Source organism: Suricata suricatta, chromosome 2 (genome assembly GCF_006229205.1).
Source record: "Suricata suricatta isolate VVHF042 chromosome 2, meerkat_22Aug2017_6uvM2_HiC, whole genome shotgun sequence".
In the NCBI taxonomy this organism is placed as follows: domain Eukaryota; kingdom Metazoa; phylum Chordata; class Mammalia; order Carnivora; family Herpestidae; genus Suricata; species Suricata suricatta.
The window spans coordinates 22312110-22333488 of NC_043701.1; the positions used below are offsets into that span (position 1 = coordinate 22312110).

General features: G+C 42.1%; 1 protein-coding gene across 4 annotated transcripts in view; it reads right to left on the reverse strand.

Annotated features, from left to right (window-relative positions):
- The window catches only part of NRF1 (nuclear respiratory factor 1), a 146777-nt gene extending 146600 nt beyond the window's left edge, over positions 1-177 (reverse strand). For all 4 annotated transcript variants that reach the window (XR_003903191.1, XM_029923603.1, XM_029923597.1 and 1 more), the window contains exon 1: positions 68-177. The gene's annotated coding sequence lies outside the window, so the exon portion shown is untranslated. The remainder of the gene's footprint in view (positions 1-67) is intronic.
- Positions 178-21379: the final 21202 nt, after the last annotated feature.

Sequence of the window (21379 nt, forward strand, 5' to 3'; positions counted from 1 at the left end):
GGGCGGGCGGCGTGTTGCGGCTGCGCCGGGGCTGAAATAGCTGGAGATTGCGCGGTAGGGCACTCACCTCAGAGCGGCTGCGCTACCGTGGGCCTGCGCCGTGGAGACTGCGACCGCGCCGGCTCCTCGCAGCCTCCTGCCACCAGCGGCAATGGCGAGCGCTGCCGCCTCTGCCGCCGCCGCCGCCGCCGAGGAGGGGGAGGGGAGGGAGAGGAGGCACGCACGCGACGCACGGGCTCGGCTTCCCCGCCCGGCGGCCGCCATGATGGGGAGGTCGGAGCTACCTCGGCTGGGCTGGCCCGGAGGGGGTTTCGGGCTAGGGTACCTGCCTGTCCTCTCGGCCTCCTCGAGTCCACATTTAGCTTCAAAGGATTGGAAGGGGCCGGAACCGCCGAGGCAACTGAATTAGTCGAGTGTGGACTCTCGGGAGAGTGGCGCAAGCGGCCCAAGATGGTTGCTAATCTGGAAATAGTAACGTTTCTCGTCCCCCAGCCCCGAGAATTAGCACCTCCTGAATGAGCCTCGGCATTCGGTAACGAACTTCCCCGCAGTTTCCTCAGACTTTGCCTGTAGTATCTAGATCCTCGTATGGAATGACCTTTGTTTCCCGATTTCAAACCCTGCCCAGGTATTTAAAAGAAAAATTTTTGTGCAAAGCAATATATTAATTTGTCCGCTCATTCATTCGTTTGGCGAACATTTCTAGAGGGCCCTTTCTCTGCCAGTTTTGCTCTGGGCGCACTGGAGATGCACCTGTTAGGAAGACGAAGCCCTTGTTCTCAAGGAGTTTGTATGTTGAATGCTGGAACTCAGAAGCAATAGGGGACCCCTCCCCCCCATCCTAAGCAGATGCTGAGAAGTAAAGAGGAGTGGGTAGCAGAAAAACAATCTAATGTTAGAGACATAGGAGAGGTAGTTTGTGTTCTTAGGTTTTAAAAAGTGTGATCAGGAAACTTATATGTATCACAACTGCTAGTAATGATTACAAATCTGGGCCCCCGTTGGGTCGCCACAATCTTGACTTGTTAGCCCAGGAACCTGCATTTTTTAAAGCTCTCCTACTCACACGCCCTGATGATTCTCATGGACACCATAATTTAAGAACCATTCCATTAGGATGCATGGTTAGTTCAGGCTTCTGTCATCCCTAATCAAGATACTGCAAAAGACTTCATGATCTCCCCGCCTCTCCGCGCCACAGGAATTGCCCTCTCTAATCCATTCTCCACCCTACAGTTTGAATGGTCTTTGAGAAAAGTAAATCATGTCATGTCCCTACTTAACAGGCTTAATAAGATCCCAGTGCACATAAGTTAAAGCCTAAAATTCTTTGAGTTGGCTTCAGAGCCCTTCCTGACCTCACCCTTGCTGCCGCCTTTGACCTCATCTGCGACGGACTTCTCTCAGACGGCAGCCAACTTGGGAAGCTCTCAATTCATACAAGGCAGGAAGTTCTCCCACCTCATAATTTTTGCAAGGGCTGCTCTCTCTGCACTGAACTTTCTTCTCACTTTTTACTCCTTCTAGTCACCTGCTCAAACCTGAATGATTACTGCTACTTCTTAAGGTCTCAACACTAATGCCATCTCCTGCAAGAAGCATTCTCCCATCCCCTCAGTTGAGCACTTTGACTTTCCATCATCATACCCAGAAAATTCTGTGCTCATCGGTGCTTATTGAGCACCCACGATGTGTCAGGCCCTGTTTTTAATCCTTTACACACATTATCTCCTTTCTCATTTAATTCCCAAGGAGAGTCCACAAGGCAGATATTACTGTTATTATCTCATTTTGCAGATAGAGGAACAAGGGCATGTAGAAATTACTTGCCCAAATCCTGACAGTGAGAGGTGAAGCCAGGTCTGAAAGCCACCAGTTTAACCTCAGAATTAGGCTTTTAACCATTACCAAGATTTTCATGTTGCAGGTTGATACCCACTGATGAACCACAAAATTAACTTAGTGGGTATTGACCAAGATCTCATAAAAGAAATAGAAAATATCAGAGAACATCGAACTTTGGCTCCAGTTTTGTGAAACTTTCACTTCAGATATATAAATGTATGTACATAGGTGTGTGTATCTGTATGGATCATGATATAAAATACATTTCTTACTAGGTTACAGCTACAAAAAGTTTGAAAGCAATGCATTACTCTTTCTCCACAGCACTTCTCAGACCATGAATCCTTCATAATCCAGAAGCTGCAGGAAGGCAGGGATTTCATATTGTTCATGATTGTATACCATGCAATGTCTGGCTCATAGTAAACTTTCAGTAAACATATAATGAGAGACCTCTGTGTCCACCCTCCTCAGAAATGCAAATTATTTTCTTAAGACAAATAAGCCTGTGTACCCCAGTTGCTCTGTCCAAAGGCTTTTTATTCTGGATAACCAAAGATTGTAGAATCAGTCTTAGGAAAAAAGCAGAAAAATCTATCCTAAGAGACTAAAAGAGTGGATTCTAGCAAAGTTGCGATGATCAGCTTCAGCACAAGGAAGTCAGAAACTGTAGACAGGATAACGTGGGAAAAAAAGAATTGTAAGATGGTAAGATGTCGGTAGTAGCTGCATTAAGGAAGAAGGGATGACTTGGGCACCTGGCTGGCTTAGTCAGTGGAGTGTTTGGCTCTTGGTCTCAAGGTTGTGATTTTAAGCCCCACATAGAGCTTACAAGAAAAGGAAGGAAGGGAGGGAGGAAGGAAGGAAGGAAAAGAAAGAGGTGCCTGGGTGGCTCAGTCAGTTGAACAATCAGTTTTTGATTTTGGCTTAGGTCATGGTCCCAGTGTCATGGGATCAAGCTCCGCATTGGGCTCTGAGCTGAGAGTGGAACCTGCTTAAGAGTCTCTCTCCCGGGGCGCCTGGGTGGCTCAGTCGGTTGAACGTCCGAAGTCAGCTCAGGTCACGATCTCACAGTTTGTGGGTTCAAGCCCCGCATTGGGCTCTGTGCTGGCAGCTCAGAGCCTGGAGCCTGCTTCTGATTCTGTGTGTCCCTCCCTCTCTCTCTGCCCCACCCCTGCTCATGATCTGTTTCTCTCTGTCTCTCAAAGATAAATAAATGTTAAAAAAAAAAAAAAAAGTCTCTCTCTCTCCCTCTGCCCTTCTCCCCCCCACCCCGCTCATGTGCTTGCTCTCTCTCATGCTCTCAGATTAAAAATAAAATGAAAGAAGGATGGAAGGAAGGCTTAAGATAACTTCCTTAGGGTCCAGAGCAAGGATAAAAAGAAGCCTAGACCCTTGAGAAACTATAGGGAGTTCAGCAGCCTGGATAATGAAGGAGATTCCCAGGTTGGCTTTGCTGGTCATTCGACTGACTGACTGATCACCCAGGAAAAATTACAGTGTGTGCTAAGAACCAAATAAGTGGCCCTACTCAGGTAATCAGAATTGAAGTATGTGGGAAATTTCACAGAGAGATGTACCTTGATTTGGCCTTGCAGGGTGGGCAAGATTCTTATGGGCATAGGGCAGAAAGGTGAAGACACTAACCGGGTGGATTGTTGGGGGAGACTGAGCAATAGGCAGAGGCGGGAGTGTGTTTAGTGTGTAAAGCATCGAGGTGGGGCTCGGAGCAGCCAGCAGCCAGGCCTGCCTGAGGTGTTTTGCTCACTAGTGGGACAGACCCTCTAAGCAACAATTGATAGGAGCTGATCTGCAGGAGGCTATTAGCTACAGAACGTAGTCTTCTCTTCCAGTGTTGCCTGTGTGCCTTGGGGTGGGGTGGGGGTGGGGGGATTGTAAGGGAGATGGAGATGAAGGAGGATGGCAGAAGCAACCGTTTTCACAAGGGACTCTTCAGAACTCACCAATAAGCTGTGTAGAGTCCCAAGAGGAGCAGCCTCCTCATTTATCTACTTTGGAATGTGTGCAGCCCTGGCCCCATAAGGTTTAATGGGAACCTGGAACTATGTGAACAATTCAAGGGAATTTTGCCTCTTTGGGACCATCAGCGGCTCTCCCCGGCAGGGTCTGTATTTCTGGACGGCGCTGGCCCCACCAGCCACAACCCCATGCTTTCAGCCATAGACCTCAACTGGGGAGGCGTGTCACATCATGGTCTGGGTTCTGCGCTCAGGTTCCTGGTGCAAAGCCTGGCCACACCGCTTTCTACCTGTGAGACCGTGGCAAATCACTCAACATCTTAGGCCTCCATTTCTCTGCCCAAGACGTGGAGGTTAAGAGATAATGTAAAGGTTCAGAACAGTCCCTGGACCCAGGAAGCACATTGTAAGTGCTGGGTATTATTAGCTCTTCCCAATTATCATTAATCATGTAAATTGCTTTGTACAAAATATCGGTATTATAGATGGTGGCTGTTGTGATGGTGATGATGATGAATAAGCACATGTAAATATCTCTGGGGACTCCCCCCAAAAGCCAGAGAGAGCATTCAAGGGATGCAAAGACAAGGGACTTGTGTATAGGAGCGGTGTGTTACAAGGTTAGAAATGTCAAGGTGAGTTTTTTTTATACCTAAGAGTGATTTGGGGGAGAGCCGATGGAAGTGACTGCTTACTATTACTTTACTCAAATTAATATTTCTGTATTAAGGTAACAACCTTAAAAATCTATTCTTCTTTAAGCCTTTAAGTTTAATTTGTTAATCTCATCTATTTCAAAACCCAGGACATTTTAAGAGTCATTTTCAAAGGGCCCTCCTCTCCCTGAACCCAAGGTCTGCTGCTGATCCCCGATCATATGTATTTCCTGCTTCAAACTTTCCCAAGTGTGTCTGCCTGCATGTGAGACTTTGCACTGTGATCAGGAGCTTGCGTCATGCAGTCAAACGTTCCGTAGGTTGAAACCTAGCCTCATTATCTTCCCTCAAAGCTGCTCTCCTCCTGTGGTCCCTGTCTCAATTAACAGTGTCTTTTGGATATAACATCTTCGAATCCTTTGTATATGACTTCTCAGGTCAATTCAACACATATTTATTGGGCACTTCTGTATACCAAATGCCAGGTTGGTGGGGATCCGGAAGGAAACATGGGCTTTGTCCTTCTTGAGAAGAGGCTGGTGAATGCTCCTTCATCTCAGCTGGAATACACTAACCTTTAAACGGCTGCTTTCCTCACAATGTTGTTAAATAACTGCTAAACATTTTGAACAGCATTTATATATGTAATACATTTACTTTGTCTTTTAAACACTGTATTTAAATGCCTCACCTAACAAACAGAATGTCCTCATGTAAGTAATACTAACAACAACAATAACTTACTTATTGAGCATTCACTAAAAGTCAGGTGCTATTGCAAGGTCCTCTTTGAACTCATTAATTCCCTCCCAACAGTGTTATGAAATAGGAGCTATTATTATATGCATTTTACAGATATGAAAACTCAAGCACCAGAAGCTTAAGTTACTTGCTCCTAGTCAGATATCTAGCAAATAGCCATTAATCTAATAACTTTTATAAATCTAATTTATTAAAATTTAAATATAGTAAATGTGAAACTTTTTTTAAAGTAGGCTCCATGCCCTAAATAAATAAATAAATAAATAAATAAATAAAGTAGGCTCCATGCCCAACATGGGGCTTGAACTCAGGACCCTGAGGTTGAGAGTCACCTGTTCTAGCAGCTGAGCCAGCCGGGGCCCAAACTCTCTCTCTTTCTTTTTTTTTTTCTTTTCAAACTCTTTTTTGAATAATATATGTATATATTTATTTATTTATTTACACCCAAGGTAGCATATAGTGCAAAAGTGATTTCAGGAATAGATTCCAGTGATTCATCCCCTACGTATACCAGCTAGTGCTCATCCCAGCAGTGTCTTCCTTAATGCCCATCGCCCATTTAGCTCATCCCTCCACCCACAACCCCTCCAGCAACTTTTAGTTTGTTCTCTGCATTTAAGAGTCTTTTCTGTTTTGTGCCCCTCCCTGTTTTTATATTATTTTTGTTTCCCTTCCCTTATGTTCGTTTTGTTTCTTAGATTCCACATGTGGGTGAAGTCATATGATATTTGTCTTTCTCTGACTGACTAATTTCGCTTAGCATAATACCCTCTAGTTCCATCCATATAGTTGCAAAGGGCAAGATTTCATTCCTTTTGATTGCTGAGTAACACTCCATTGTACATATATGTACCACATCTTCCTTATCCATACGTCTGTTGATGGACATTTGGACTCTCTCCATACTTTGGCTATTGTTGATTGCACTGATGTAAACATTGGGGTGTATGTGCCCCTTTGGAACAGCACACCTGTATCATTTGCATAAATACCTAGCGGTACAATTGCTGGGTAGTAGGGTAGTTCTATTTTTAATTTTTTTGTGGAACATCCACCAAACTCTCTTTCAATACTACTTGCAAAGTAGTAAAACTCTCTAATACAAGCCTAAAATCAATTACTGAATTGTATATTTTACATTGGAATCACAAGGCTAATTTATCAAATTCTCTAATATAAAAATTATCTCTTAAAAACATTGAAAATACCAAATTACACAAAATATTATTAGAGTTAATATAAATATGAATACCATGGTTTATTTCAGCATTCTCATATTTAATTCCGAACGTTTTTAGGATTAAATGTCATTTCCCATTCCAAGCAAATTGAGGTTACAGCTTCAAGCTGATTTGAGCTTGTCTTTGCAGGATAATGGACATTCCTGTCTTGTAGGCTGAGATTTTTAGCCAAGATGTAGCAGAGAGATTCTTCGGCCATCGCTGTGAACACACCAACTCCCTTCAATATAATCAATGTCAACAGGGTTCTTCTATACTCTACCGTAAAATCAGATTCTGTGTGGTATCTAAGCCAGTTTTTTTAAGACCTATGGATTAGGTTATGAGGGAGATAAAAATTCTGGTAACCATGAGGTCCCCTCTCTTGCTTAGAGCAAACTGATATATTTATTGAATAATTACATTTAACAACCTTTTCTTACTCTTGCCCTGTCTGCCACAATCCTAAAGTCATTCTAATGATAAAAAGAAGTAGATTGAGCCAGGCTGTAGACAGTCCTAACGGCCTTCTTAGAAACTGGGTCTTAATTCAGGGCAACTGTTGGCTTTTGACAGTTTTGAGCAACACTTACAAGATCAGAATCCAAATATGAATTGAGCCACTGAGCCCTAGAGAGCACTTAAGACTCCCCACTTCTTCACCCTCTTTAGGATGGAGTCAGGATGGTGAGCAAGAAACTTCACCCCATCCCAAACTCATACCTGTATCCACAGAGGTAGAAAAACTTGCTGATATTGGAGAATATGGTTTAAGATACATTTTCCAGGGGTAGAGGTTTTAAAAGGTAGGGGGTTCCACACAAGCAGGTACAGTCTCCCTTCCATTGGCAACATATCCTGAGTGGTAACAGGGGTGTCCTTGTCCTCCTTGGAGGGACCCAAGCCAGCATCCTCTCTTTTCACTTTCTATGAAGTTGCCAGGCCCTGGGGCTGCAGACCCACCTATGACAGCTTGGACAGCCCCAGCCTTTGGACAAAAAAGCTGTGTCTTTCTGTTCAATTTCTCTGGTGAGAATAGCTTTTTGTGTTACTAGGAAGTAAAGTTCTAAAACTCATGTTTGGGTATTGAGTGTGGGGAATAGACAGAGATGATCAGAGTCCAGCCTGACTTTCCTGTTTTCTGCATGTGGTTTAAGGCCAATACCCAGCTAATCATAAAGTTCTCTTTTGCCTGGTTGTGTCATTGTTCCCTTTCCTTATACTTCCCCCAGGATCTCCCAGGAAGGGGAAATGGCTAGCCAAAACAGGGTTCAACATTTCCAGATCTCTAACCAGACTATCTCCTCCATAGCTTCTTCGTAACAGTCCTTTAAAGATATTCTCAACTGCCTAACAGACCAGAAATAGGCTGGAAATGTTTAAAAGAAATGAAAAGAAAAACCAATGGGGGAAATAAAGGGAAATTCACCACTGCTTGGTCACTAATGAGATACTGAGGAACTAGGAGGGCAAAGGTCAGAGGTAATTCCAAGGTTTTAAGAACTAAGTGATGGAAAGATGGTGGTATCATTGATAGTCATCTAAAGGGACAGCCAATTTAGATGGAAAGAGGATGTGTTTGGTTTCAGACAGATTGAGTGACAGGTAGCAACAGGGAAGCCATGTGTTTATAGAAGATGACTCTGGGCACTGGCAGCGGCATGGAGTGAAGGTGGGGAAGGCTGAAGAAGAGCAGTCAGGCATAATGCAAACTGGTGGTTTCAGTAGCATAGAAAGGAGGGAAAGATTTGAGAGACATCGGGAAGAAAGCCTCATCAGGACTTGGAGACTGATTAGTTCTTTAGGGTGAAAGCCTCATCAGGACTTGGAGAACTGATTAGTTCTTTAGGGTGAGTTGTCCAGTAACTACCCAATACTTACCTAATAGCTGTAGACAGTTACTCTTTTTAGGTATCATTCACTCACTTATATATTCCACAAATACCTTGTAACAGTCACCTTTGGGTGTGACTTGGCTAACTGAAGAGATTTCCTTCTGTAGAAACTTCCCCATTCACAGAAATGACCCCCTGAAGTCACATCTATACTTAAAAACCCTCCCCCACCATTGCTGAATGACCCAGGCATGCACTTGACCCAAGCTAGGCCACGTATATTCTCTGGGAATTTAGCATGTTTGTCTAAGAGACACAGGCGAATCATGCTGGAGTTGAGTCACATTAATGATAGAGTTAGAGAAAAGATCCATGAACACCGCTCAGGTCCCCAAGGCTCCAATGTCTCTCTAGTATCTTCTGGCCACATAGAAGTCTTGAGTCAGGTACTCAAGTTGGGCTGATCAGATCCTTTCCTTGAGATTTTGGAATTGGAATTGAGATCTCACTCTCGCTCTCTCTCCTTCCTTTGCAACTTTTTTAACTTGGGGAGCTATAAACAAAGGCCATTTTCCACCAAATGAACTGGGAAGCAGAGGTGGTCTACCAGTAGTGAGAGAAGCAGACATAAGAGAGGATTTCCTGGGGTCCCCACAGTGCTCTAGTCCCTAGGTATGTTCCTGATATTCACAGGATCCCGGCCCATGAGTTTCATAAATTCCTGAATATTCTCCTATTAAATTGCCTTTTTTGCTTAAAGGACTTTGAGTAGCATTTCTAATGGGTAAACACTCCCAACCTAAAGACTTCTGATGAATGTATATCTGCTGTGTATGAGGCTCTAGGCAAGACATCAGGAATCCACTGTGGATCAAGCATGGTTCTGTGCTCAAGTTGCTTAGAGCAGTGGGGAGAAAATAAATTCTATTATCAGTAACTATGATTTGGTAAGAAGAGAAAATCCATCAGAGATGTACAAAGCAATCTCTTTGGGGACTTAGAGGAGGCCCAGTACTGCTAAGAGCAGGGCTAGACCTGAAGGAGGGAGGCAGGGAGCCACTGACTCTCAGGGGCCTGTGAGTGCAGGGTCAGCACTTGCACAAAGACGCTGAGAGGGAGTACCTCCTTAAATTTTGCACCTTAGGCACCTTTCTTGGCTCATCCCACTCCTGGCCCTGGCTAATAGTGAGCATCAGAAGGACTCCATAGAAAAGTTAGTACCTGAGCTGAACCTAGAGAAAAAAAGGAATTGGACTGGGGCAGAGTCATATAACTCAAGGTATATTAACATTATAAAAAATGCTCCCATGGGAACATAAAAAGGTTGCTGTAGAAGCATCAGACTCCCAAGTATGACTTAAGTATACAGAGCACGAAGAGGAGGAGACAGAAAAAAAGAGGGATTCGGCAAGCAATGAGAAAATAGCGATGACTGTTAAGCTAGGAAGTGACAGAATGAGAGCCCTACTTAAGATTAATTGAACAGAATAGCATGAACGTAAAAGGAAGGGCTAAGGTCAGGGCAAACAGAGGCTATTGTGTTAATCCAGGCAGAAAGGTGAAAGTCTAAACAGATTGGCACTGGGAATGGAGAGACTGTAGGAAAAACAATATACAATTAATATAACTTGGCAACTGATTGGATGTTGGTGACGAGAGAAGAGAGGAATTAGAAATACAGCTAAACTCTATGCAGCTCTAACAAAGGATGAAAAAGCATTTGATGAAATGATGTCCAAAATGCATACATGAAAACTGTGTATATGGTATGCTATTTGTACTCTTTAAAAATTTTGCTGGTTTTTGTTGTTGCTTATATATAATTGATATATCATTATATTAGTTTCAGGTATACAATGTAATGATTCAATATTTGTATACATTATGAAATGGTTACCACAATAAGTCTAGTTAACATCTGTTATCATAAAAAAGTTAAAAAAGTTTTTTTTTTCAGGGTGTCTAAGTGGAAGTCAGTTAAGTGTCCAACTCTTGATATTGGCTCAGGTCATGATCTCAAAGTCTGTGGGATTGAGCCCCTGTGCTGTTGGCACAGAGCCTGCTTGGGATTCTTTCTCTCTTTCTCTCTCTCTCTCTCTCTCTGCCCCTATCCTTTCTCTCTCTCTCTCTCTCAAAATAAATAAAGTTTTTTTCTTGCGATGAGAACTTTTAAGATTTACTTTTCTTGGCAACTTTCAAATATGCACTGCAATGTTTTTGGCTGTAGTCACCATACTGTACATTACATCCCCATGACTTGTTTGTTTTATAACTGGGAGATTGTACCTCTTGACCCCCTTCACCCATTTCACTCCCAACCCCTTCCCCCCTCCCCCCCGTCATTTGCAGTTTTAAAAGGGAAAAAAATGTAAGTAAAGATATTTCTTTATGGGCATTTGTCTCTAAAGGAATACACACAAAACTTTGGCATTAGTGGCCTGTTGAGAAGGGAAATGGAAGACTGCGGTTCGGTAGTGGGAGAGCCTTTTCAATGTTCATCAATGAACCTTTTGAATTTTGAACCACTTGGATATATTGCTTGGTAAAAACAATTCCTAAAATTGCTGGACAAAAACAAACCCTAAGCCCAAAGATGAGGTTGAAGTATGGAACTGGTGACAGCAGCTCTTTTAACAAAAATAAAAACAAGAAGAGACACTCATTTGAGAAAAAGATGATGTGTTTCAATTATGACATACTGAGGCGGAGATGCCAGTGGACACATATCCAGTTGGAGGCATCCAGCTAGCAGCAGAGGAGGGGAGAACTCACCAACACAAGGTCATAAAGACTTTTGCCAGAATAGTCACTGGAATGGTGCAGACAGAAACCAGAATTCATGGGGTGGCTGGCTGGCTCAGTCAGTAGAGTATGTGACTCTTGATCTCAGAGTTGTAAATTGAATTCTTGTGTTGGGTGTAAGAGATTATTTAAAAAGAAAAAGAAAAAGACAAGAAACAAGGATTCAAAGTGTCACAGACTAAAGGGGAAATGGGAAAGGAGATGTAACTGGAGTAGACTGTACCCTTAAGAATGATGAATATAGGGGAACCTGGGTGGCTCAGTCAGTTAGGTGTCTGGCTTCAGCTCAGATCATGATCTCACAGTTCATGGGTTCAAGCCCCATGTCGGGCTCTGTGCTGACAGCTAGCTCAGAGCCTGGAGACTGTCTTCGATTCTGTGTCTCCCTCTCTCTCTGACCCTCCCCTTCTCATGCTGTCTCTTGCTCTCTCTCAAAAATATACATTAAAAAATTTTTTTAAATAAAAATCTCAGGTCCCTATTAGAAAGGTATTTAGGGACCACAGTCTAGATACTAGGAGTGATCATTGCTACTGGGTTGTCATCTTTAATGGATAATACTCTAAGTATTTTTTAAAAGAATAAAAAGACAGGTACCTGGTGGCTCAGTCAGTTAAGTATTGACTCTGATTTCAGCTCAGGCCATGATCTCATGGTTCATGAGACCAAGCCCCACATCAGGCTCTATGCTGACCATGTGGAGCCTGCTTGGAATTCTCTCTCTCCTTCTCTCTCTTTCCCTTCCTCCCTCTCTCCTTCACTCAAAATAAATAAACCTTAAAAAAAATAAAAAGATCAAAAAGGGTTTACACTGATACTTTCTCTTCAAATTTAACCTTATGATTGTTTCCTTAACCTTATCAGTTTTGTGCTTGTATCACTTTTCTCTTACTCTGAAAAAATTAGCTCCTAACATCAAAACAATTACCTATTTGCTTTACCATAAAAGCAGAAATCCTAAGCCATTAGGTCCCCAAGAACAGCCTTCCATCAATGAATGGGTGGGCGCTAGAGGATAACTGCCCCAGCTCCTCACTCCTTGTATGGGACCACGTGAGGCATATTCTTTTTTTTTTTTTAATGTTTTATTTATTTATTTATTTTGATACAGAGAGAGACAGAGCATGAGAGGGGGAGAGGCAGAGAGAGAAGGAGACAGAACCGGAAGCAGGCTCCAGGCTCTGAGCTAGCTGTCAGCACAGAGCCCGACGCGGGGCTCGAACCCACGAACCGTGACATCTGACCTGAGCCGAAGTTGGAGACTTAACCGACTGAGCCACCCAGGCGCCCCTCGTGAGGCATATTCTACACTGTTTCCTAGAGTTCTTCAGTTGGGTCCAGCTTTGATGCCATATAATTCATGTAAAAGAGTTTCTTAGTGATAATACCAATGTTACTATTTATGGTGAGACTACTGAATAAAGGCTAATATTTCTTTGCAGCTTTCTATGTCTTTAAAAAAATATTCTCCCAAGGATGTATAGTTAAAACACTATGATCTAAAGTGACTTGCAATAATTTTTTTCTCTTTGCTGTGACACCAACTTTGCTTGACACCAAACGTGATACGTTTAGGCTCATTCATTCCTGCTGTGCTCTAAACTGGGTACTGGCCACCTGGGAGTCTGTGCGTACTGCTGTGGAAAATAATGGGGTTTTATTTGGTTTTGTTTTTGAATATGTAAAACATTTACATGATTGCCAAGCTGAAAATATAGAACAAAATACGTTCAGTCTTATTTTCAGCCTAGTGCCTTTCTTTCATCCTGGCCCATGGATAATCATTTTATTTCTCCTTCTGGTAGTTCTTCTTGCAAAATAAGCACATACAAACATACACACAAACCTTTGTTTCCATACGCATTTACATTTCTTGAGCAGAGTGTAACATTTTAGAGTTAGTGTTTAGGTAGTATACCGTTTTTTATCCTTCTACTTTCAATCTGTCTCTTTATATTTAAAGTGTATTTCTTGTAGACAGCAAATACTTTTGGTCCACTCTGATAATCTCTGCCTTTTAATTAAGGCATTTAGAACATTTCCATTTAGTGATTGTTTTAAGATTTATCATCTTGTAAACTGTATATTGTTTATTCCATCTGTTTCATGCTCCATTTTGTTGTTGTTTTATTTGAGAGAGTGAGAGAGAGAGAGAGAGAGAGAGAGAGAGAGAGACTTAAGCAGGCACTACACTCAGTGCAGAGCCTGAGTCAATGCTCAGTCTCACAACCTGAGATCATGACCTGAGCTGAAATCAGGAGTGGGATGCTTAACGGAGTGAGCCACCCAGCTGCTCCTTTCCTACTCCATTTTTGTACTTGCCCATCTTCTTTTGGACTGAGGATTTATTTTTCTTTTATGATTCCACTCCACTATGCATTTACTAGTTTGACCTCTTTGTTTATTTTTTAGTAGTTGTTCTAGATTTCACAAATATGTACCCTTAATTTAACAGTCTACCTTTTTTGATATTATATCGCTTGATGTTTAATATAAGAACTCAGTTACAATAAAAACCCATTTCTGGCTGCCTATCCTTTCTGCCAATTTTGTTATAGGCCTCTCATCTACATATGTTATAAACATCACAGTAAATAGTCCTATTTTCTTTAACAGTGAACTGTATTGGAATTCAAGATATATTGTTATGCTATTGTTTGAACAGCCAGGTGAAGTTTACTTTGTATTTTTACTTGACATATATTCACATTGCTAAGTATTTTAGAGATGACCTTAAATGGTAGGTAAATATTAGATTTTAATATATGTATTTTTTAATGTTTTTAATGTTTTATTTATTTTTGAGACAGAGAGAGACAGAGCATGAGCGGGGAGGGGCAAAGAGAGAGAGAGGGAGACACAGAATCTGAAGAGACTCCAGGCTCTGAGCTGTCAGCACAGAGCCCGACATGGGGCTCAAAGAGATCATGACCTGAGCAAAGTCAGAGGGTTAACTGACTGAGTCACCCAGGCGCCCCAAGATTTTAATATATTTTTAAATTATAGAAAAAGTGACTAAAACTCTGAATGGGAAAAGAATTATCTCACTAAATTTAAGACCATCTAAATGTGTGTGAAGGAAAATAAATTAGAACATGTATTAAAATTATAAAGTAATTTGTATTTAAATTGATAAGATAGGCTAGGGGTTTTATTTCTTTTTTTCAAAATTTTGTTTGCATGATTACATTATTTTCATAATGAATACAATATTTTAGAAGAAAATTTGCTTCTGCAAACAATACAAGGTTTAATTAAAGATGAGTTACTTTAATATTCAGCTGTCTGCATATTTAATTTGAAATTTCCACAATAGGAACAGAAGACTCAGGAAACACTTTGCAAAATGTTGTCAGTCACTGGGTTATTAAGCAGGATCCCCTCATAGATTTTTTTTTAAGTATATTTACAGAGAGAGACAGAATGGGGGAGGGGGAGGGGAAGAAGAAGAGAGAATCCCACTGAGTGAGGAGCCCAATTCAGGGCTTGAACCCAAGAACCATAAGATCATGACCTGAACCAAAATCAGGAGTTGGATGCTTAACCAACTGAGTCATTAGGTGCCCCTCCTCATAGTTTTTTTAAAAGTATATTTTTATTAAACTTTATTTTTTTTAATTGTCACTTATGTTTATTTTAGAGAGAAAGAGACAAGAGTGAGAGTTGGGGAGGGGCAGAGAGAGAGGGAGACACAGAATCTGAAGCAAGCTCCAGGTTCTGGTCACAGAACCTGACCAGGGGCTCAAAACTCATGAACCTCAAGATCATGACCTGAGATAAAGTTGGATACTTAACTGACTGAGCCACCCAGGCGCCCCTTAATAAACTTCTAAATGACGAGTAATATAAAAGGGCAAACATTGGACATGCAAAGCTCAGTGAAATTTCAGTCAACTCATCTGTGTAAGGGCCAGCCTGTTGGAGAACTAGAACATCCCCAGCACCCCAGAATCCCCCGTCATGCCCTCCTCCCAGTCATTACTACCCAGTTATCAGCCTGACTGATAACTGAGTGGCAACCATCTGCCTGTTTCTGAAATTTATGTAAATAGAAATTTACAGTACGAATTCTTTTGTGTCCTGCTTCTTCAGCATATTTTGGGAGACTAACCATGTCATATGTGTAAGTACAGCTCCTTCTCACAGGGTACAACTGGGCCACACTTTATTTATTGTACTGTTCTGGGCATTCGAGATGTTTCCGGTTTGGTGTTATTATTAATAATGCTTGTATATTCCTGTGCACGTCTCTGGATGCACATATGCATATGCAGTTCTATTAAGGAAATACCCAGGAGTGGAAGTTCTGGATCATTGGGTATGTGTTATGTTCAGTTTTAATCAATATTCTCAGTTTTCTGAGAAGGCTACACGAACCCCCACCCCCACCAGCCTGGGAAAGTCGTCGATGCACATTCTTTGTCAGCAGTTGGTATTTTCTAATTGCTGACTTTCTGGTGGGGAGGTTTAAAAGGTTAAACACCTTTCTCCATCTTATGGACCATTTGTATAACTTGCAAAATGGTTTTTGAAGCATTTTCCTCAGTTTTCTATTGAGTTGTACCTTTTTATTGTTGATTTGTAGGAGTTGTTTATATATCCTGGATGCGAGTCCTTTGTGGGTTATAGCATGAGAAACCTCCTACTCTGTGATTGTCACTTCATTCTCTTCGTGGTGAATTTTCATAAACACAATACATATTTTTTCTTAATGGTTAGTGCTTTGTGTGTCTTGTTTAAGAGATCTTTGCCTACCCTAAGATAGTGAAGATAGTTTCCTATATTATCTACTTGGTATTATTTAAATTTTCACATTTAGATCTACCAGGTACATGGAATATATGTTTGTGTTATGATGTGAAGTAAAGGTCAAGCTGCTTTTTTAAATTTAAACTTAAGGATATTCACAGGACCCAGCATCATTTGTTGGTGACTGTCCTTTCTGTACCATTCTGCTTTGCCAACACACAAAACACGTGATTGTATATATGTGAGCCTTTTTCTGGATTCAGGCTCCATTCTGTGCCAGTAGACTTCACAGAATTTTTTAATTCATGAAAGAATTTCAGGAGAAAGGGAAAGTTTAGAGGCATTCATTTTATTTTTTTATTTATTTAAAAAAAATTTTTAATGTCTTATTTATTTTTGAATCAGAGAGAGACAGAGCATGAGAAGGGGAGGGGCAGAGAGAGAAGGAGACACAGAATCTGAAGCAGGCTCCAGGCTCTGAGCTAGCTGTTAGCACAGAGCCTGATGCGGGGCTCAAACCCACAAACGTGAGATCATGACCTGAGCCAAAGTTGGAGGCTTAACCGACTGAGCCACCCAGGTGCCCCTCGGCATTCATTTTAAACATATATAAATCATAAGATGTATTACTATCATTTTATTTAATTTCAAAGTTATTTGTTTTTCTCTTTAAAAACAAATATTCAAAAGCATCAGCTACTTTTTTTTCTTAGTTCTATAGATTATTATAGATAAAGTGATGCTGAGGTCAAATCCATGAAACTTCAAAATGATTCTTCACTGAGGTGCTTTGCGCCAATTGTTTAAGGCACTGAGCTTTGCATATAATCTTTTCTTTTTTTTTTTTTTTTGAGAGAGCATGGGCAGGAATGGGGGAGGGGTAGGGAGGGAGGGAGAGAGAATACCGAGGAGGTTCCGCACCACCGTAAGCGCAAAGCGCGGGGCTCCATCTCATGAACTTCCCAACTGTGAGATCATGACCTGAGCCAAAATCAAGAGTCCAACACTTAACCAGCTGAGCCACCCAGGCACTCCTTGAGTATAATCTTTTAAAATTATTCCAACAAACGTTAAAATGTTTTATTAGAAACTTAATTGTCTAAAAAGCATTTTATATATAAATAATTTTTAGATTCCAGTAATGATAACATACATTTCATAGTTTAAGTGTACTAGGATATGAAATGTGGAATTCAACTTGGGTATCTTTGTAGGGAAGTATCAGTGACTGTTCTGTTCTGTTTGTTTCATACTAGTTTATTTAGGGGTTCCATTTTCACTCTTCAATAGATTTTATGTATTTCTCATATGCTTCTTCACTCATTAATGCATCCAGTTCTGAAGCATTACTGACTGTTCCCTTGATCAGGCAACCATCTTCATAACAAGATTTGTTGATAAATCCTGGATTTTCTACAAGAGCTCCATTAATTTAGGTTACTTCTGATAGAGAATAGAATTCAAACTCATCTTGTTTGGTCAACTGTGTTGACCAAGTTCAGGCAGACTGCAGCGAACAACATCTCCCAAAGCTTCCTGTGCAGAATTGCTGATTCCCACTGTTCCTATACTGTTTTCTGTTCTTATGCATTCACTTGTGAGTTTACACAGGGACAGCAGAGGGGAGCCCAGCAGTGCCCCTGCTCAGCCTCCAGCCTCCTTACTGCTTGCAGTGTCATTATTTCTCTTAATGTTTATTTATTTTTGAGAGAGAAAGCACAAGCAGGGGAGGGTCAGAGAGAGATGGGGACAAAGGATCCAAAGGGGGCTCTGTGCTGACAGTAGCAAGCCTGATGCAGGGCTCAAACTCACAAGCCGCAAGACCATGACCTGAGCCGAAGTCAGAGGCTTAACTGACTGAGTCACTCAGGTGCCCCCAATCTCTTAATTTTAATTTTTTGTTCAAGTTTTTGAGTATATCATATATATTTATGGCTCAAACATTAAAATGTATGTAAAGTTATACAGAGAAGAGTCTCTTTATATTTCTGTTGGACCATGTAATTTCCATCTACCCTAAGAAGTAACTACTATTAATTTCTTGTTTTCCATTCAGATATTTTTAATGCCTATATAAGCTACCATGAAACTATATTTTCACTTTTTTTTTGCAATGATAGTATGCTCTATACACTCTTCTGCATCTTGCTTTTCTAAACTTAACATATCTTAAATATTTTCCCAAAACAATGCAAAAGAGAGATTCCCCATTCTTCAATATGGCTGCATAGTGTTCTATTTTATATATATAATAGAATATATACACATACATATGCATGTGTGTCTGTATATATATATAATCATTTAATTACTCTGGTGAGGGACATTTTGTTTGTTTTTAGTCTTTCGCTATTATAAATAATACTACAAAAAATAATCCTGTGTGAATGGCATTTGACCTGTGAGGATCTGTAATTGTGGGATAAATTTCCAGAAGTCCAATTGTTAAGTCAAAGGGTTTCCTTGACCGATACTGACAAATTCCCATAGAGGCTGTTCCCATTTACACCCCTACCACCAACGGATGCAAGTGCCTCTTTCTCAAGAACTTTGCTGGCATCATAACCTCACAATTCCAAGACAGGGCACGGAGCCTTCCATCCCAGACTGCGATGATTAATTCAGAGAGGAGGTCACAAGCTGGGTGGAAGGAAAGCACCCATGGGCTTTCACTAAAGATAGCTGAAAGAAGTCCTCTCTTTTCTCCGAGATTGTAAGGTCTAAGAATCAAATAAGCGTGGAGCTGCCAGAGTAGCCGCCTGTGAGACCAAGGGGAAGAGCTGCCTGGGCACCAGCTAATCCAGAGCGAAGCAGAGCCAGGAGAGGAATGATGCGAGGGAGCACCCGAATCCAAGAGGCTGCGTGTGCCAACAGTAACTTCATCAGGCGCGCCTGGGGGGTTCAGTGGGTTAAGCGTCTGGCTTCGGCTCAGGTCATGATCTCCTGGTTCATGGGTTTGAGTCCCACGTTGGGCTCTGTGCTGACAGCTCAGAGTCTGGAGCCTGCTTCAGATCGGATTTTGTGTCTCCCTCTCTGACCCTCCCCCTCCCCTGCTCATGCTGTCTCTCTCTCTCTCAAAAATAAAACATTAAAAAAAAATAATAAACTAAAAAGAATAACTTCATCATTTGTTCTTTCTTTTTCTTGTTCCTCTTTTTTCTTCTTCTTCCACTTATTCTAATTTTAGGGTTTTTTTCCTACAACTTGCAGTCTAAAGAGACTCGACTAACCCAATTCCCCACCTTCAAGTTCTTAAAATACTTTAACATTTTAGTTCACCGAATAAGATGCTCTGTGTTCTTTTATCTTCAACTTCATTCAACTCTCCTTCAGTTGTGGTTTTCTGTAATATAATTCTCGCTTAATTAATGAGTCATCCAACATTAAACGTCATACCTGCAAGGCCCCACTGCAGGGCCTGCGGGAGATGGGGTCCTTCGCTTTAGGCGCTAAAGCCTGGGGTGGGCGCCAGACACGCAGGGAAAGGCGATCAGTGGGATAGTTAGAAAAGAAATCACGCAGAAGAGACACGACTTTTGGGTTTTAGTGTTTTATTGTAGTAGATAGTAGACAGTTGACGTGGTCCAACATTCAGAAGGTATGTTACGTACCAACAGCTTGACCATGTTGAAGTGCCCGGGTCAGTGGCACTGAGTCCATTCACGTGTCACGTTATTGTCACCACCATCCAGACCCAGAACTCTTTTCATGTCGCACAACTGAGACCATCCCCTTTAAACACGGTTTCCTCCTCCCCACTCCCCTCACCCCACCGCAGGCCCTGGCAAGCACTGTTCTACTTTCTGTTTCATGAATGTGGCTGCTCTACGCACCTCACAGACGTGGAATCACAGTATTTGTCCTTCTGTGACTGGCTTCGTTTGCTGGGCATCACATCCTTAAGGCCCGTCTACGTTGTAGCAAGTGTCAGAATGTTCTCTCTTTGTAAGCTGCATAACACTCCATTGTGTGTGTACCGCACCTTGTTTATGCATTCAGGGTTTTCAGAGCTCTTACTCTCCTGAAGTCCCACTCCTCCACGATTTGTGCCACCAAGCACTTTCCTAGAAGGTCAAGGCCTTACACGACTCTTCTCTATTGGGCAGAAGGACATACTGGCGTGACTGTCTTTTCCCAGAGACGAAGAGCTGACCTCTAACACCTCCAGAGGCGAGAGGCCTCGTCTCTTAGTTTACTTGGTTTCTTCAAAGAAACACTTCCTTTTGAAGCCCCTCAGGCTGTCTGTCCTCTCAGCTCAGATGCCGCCTGGGAAGGAAGTGCCCACTGCTGACCTGGAGCCCGTTAGCAGCTTCTGGCAAAGGCCTCTGAGTGGATTTTCTTCAGAGCCTTGGCAGGGAGCTTCGAGAAGTGCTGCCTGTTTTCTCCCTGCCCCTCTCACTGGGTGCCTGAGGCATGTCCTTCTTGGGGGGGGGGGGCACACCCTGGGCTACATCCTTTCAGAGGCTTTATCTTCCATTCATCTGGGACCATTTGTGTTACCTGGGGCCTTTGCCTAGTCTTCACAGGAAAAGATGGGGGCCACTCAGTCCCCTTCATTCTTTTTCCACTGCTTTTTCACCTTCTTAAAAAAAAAAAAAAAACAAACAGGGGCGTCTGGGTGGCTCAGTCGGTTAGGAGTCTGACTTCGGCTCAGGTCATGCATGATCTCACAGTTCGTGAGTTCGAGCCCTACATCGGTCTCACTGCTGTCATTGCAGAGCCGGCTTCTAATCCTCTGTCCTCCCCTCTCTCTCTCTCCCCTCCCCACTGGTTCTCTCTCAAAATAAATATATAAACTTAAAAAATAAAACAGGGGTGCCTGGGTGGCTCAGTCAGGTAAGCATCCAACTTTGGCTCAGGTCATGATCACTGCTCATGGGTTCGAGCCCCGAATTGGGTTCTGTGCTGACAGCTCAGAGCCTGGAGCCTATCTTCAGATTCTGTGTCTCCCTCTCTCTCTGCCCCTCCCTTGTTCACACCCTGTCTCTTTCTGTCTCAAAAATAAACATTAAAAAAACAAAAACAAAAAAATCGTGCTGTGAGAGAACGCCCTGTTCTTAGGAAATACGCTTATGTGATACACGGGGTGCACGGGCTGGGCCGCGAGGAGCTGCAGGCAAGCCCAGTTCCCGGATATTTAGGGGTAAGGGAGTGCAGGGCCTCCATTTTACAAGTGATTCAGAAAAAAATTCCCCTCACAATCCCAGACTTTAGCCTCTACTACAAAGCTGTCATCATCAAGACAGTATGGTATTGGCACAAAAACAGACACATAGACCAATGGAATAGAATAGAGAATCCAGAGCTGGGCCCACAAATGTACGGTCAATTGATTTTTGACAAAGCAGGAAAGAGTATCCGATGGAAAAAAGACTGCCTCTTTAGCAGGTGGTGCTGGGAAAACTGGACAGCAACATGTAGAAGAATGAAACTAGACCAGTCTCTTACACCATACACAAAAATAAGATCAAAATGGCTGAAGGACCTGAATGTGAGACAGGAAACCATCAAAACCCTCGAGGAGAAAGTAG